The 1,879-nt window shown below is 41.8% G+C and overlaps 1 non-coding gene across 1 annotated transcript; it reads right to left on the bottom strand.

Moving 5' to 3' along the window:
* Positions 1 to 333: 333 nt before the first annotated feature.
* On the bottom strand, positions 334 to 406 carry TRNAK-UUU (transfer RNA lysine (anticodon UUU)). Its single transcript has one exon. It is a non-coding gene; the product is annotated as a tRNA-Lys (tRNA).
* Positions 407 to 1,879: the final 1,473 nt, after the last annotated feature.

Raw genomic sequence — 1,879 nt, 5'->3', positions numbered from 1 at the left:
AGTACAATTTAAATGTTTCTTTAAACAATTGAAATGTTATTTCTGCAAAAAATCATTCTTTGGCCTATTCCAAGTTATTACCTTCCCCATTTGGAATGTGCTCAGTCGTGCCTGACCTCTGTAACCCTTTGGACTGTAGTCCACCAGGCTCCTGTCCATGGGATTTTTCAGGCAAGAATATAGAAATGGGTTGTTATTTCCTCCTCCAGAGGATCTTCCTGGCCCAGGGATCGAACCTGTGTCTCCCACATTGCAGGCGGATTTTTTATCCTCTGAGCCATGAGGGAAGCCCAAGTTTAGTATTCTCTGGCCCAAGAAAATATAGGAACTTAGTGCCTGGACAGGGACTTGAACCCTGGGCCCTCAGATTAAAAGTCTGATGCTCTACCAACTGAGCTACCCAGGCTCTAACAATGTGAAGGTGTCTCATTTTTCTTTTCTTTGTGGCACTTGCCATTTTCAGTGGTCACTTGTTTGTGAATTGATTAGTTCTCCCACTAGATTTTGTTCATGGCAACAAAAATCTTATCTGCCTTATTCCTTAAGGATCCGTAATCCTGATTCTCAGAACAGAGTTTATGTTCTCAGTAAACATTCATCAAATGAAAGAACTGGAGTTTAGATTGCTCCCAGTGTAGTGGCTTTTTATCTAGATATTTGACCTTATGCATAATATCTACACCTCCTCGCTGTTTGATATACATGCCAAACATTAATGCTGATTATCTTTGGGAGATGGGATTACAAGGGATTTATTTTTTCATTTTGTTCATCTATATTACTTTTAAAATAATGAGCATGGACATTTTGTAATTAATATAACTTTAAAATTAAATAATTTATTTATTTAAATTATTGAATTATTTAAATAAAATATTAAATTTATTTATTTATTTAAATTAAATTTAAATAAATATTTGTGAATGATTTAACACAGACTCATAGTGAGTATTTAATAAATAGCCAATCTTATTATTACTAAGCTTTTCAATAAGCCTGAAAGGGCCTCCTTCCTCTGTGGCACTGAGCTGCTGACTCCTACCCCAATCTGAGGCTTGGGACTCAGTTACTACCAGACCCCAGCTAGAATGACCAGCCCACCTCTCCAGCCAGTTTCAGAAATTAGAATAAAAGTGAGCTGAGGGGCTTTCTCTTTTAGACCAGCTCCTCACCCTTTGGAGCCTACGTTCGCCTCCAGATCCTGGTGGATGAGCTTTCAACATTGCTTAGTATGCACCCCACATCCTGCAGGGTGCAGAGAATATTAATATGGCAAATTCCATTGTCTATTTCCCTCCCAAATCATTTTCAGTGGTGAGAAAAGAGATCATGCCCAGCTGCTGCAATGTAATCAGGAGCAGATCTGCACAGCCCTGGGAGATGGAGCTGATATAAAGCTGTGATTCTTCAGCTAGTGAATTTCCAGCACGAGGGCTTGCCCACCCCTCCCCAACATGGTGGATGGCCCAAATGCTTATTATTTGTAGGCTGGGGGAGGGAAGTGGGACACCCCTGGCACACAGCCGTGCGCAGCTTGGTGGCTGATGATGCAGGAGGCAGGGGAGCTGGGGTGAGTCCTCATTTTTCATCGGAATCCTATGGCTTTTATTGTCGTCAGGCTATCTGTCAGGGTAGCCAGCTCTAGCCGGGGCTTCTGGGTCCTAACGACCTGCTTTCTATTTGGTCCCCACAGACTGTCCATGATTATGTCTTTGAAGGTCAGCTTGAAATAATTTGAAAGTGATTGTTGTTCCCAGAGAGCAAAGGAGAAATATAGTCTCTCAGAGCAGGTTAAAGATTCTGTGGCTTTCTCAAAGGGCTTCCCAGGTGGCGCAGTGGTAAAATGAATCCGCTTGCCAATGTAAGACACACAGGTTCA

The sequence above is a fragment of the Budorcas taxicolor genome, chromosome 3 (genome assembly GCF_023091745.1).
Source record: "Budorcas taxicolor isolate Tak-1 chromosome 3, Takin1.1, whole genome shotgun sequence".
Classification (NCBI taxonomy): Eukaryota; Metazoa; Chordata; class Mammalia; order Artiodactyla; family Bovidae; genus Budorcas; species Budorcas taxicolor.
Note: the sequence above shows the minus strand (reverse complement) of the source record. Positions and strands in the feature narration are given on the sequence as shown.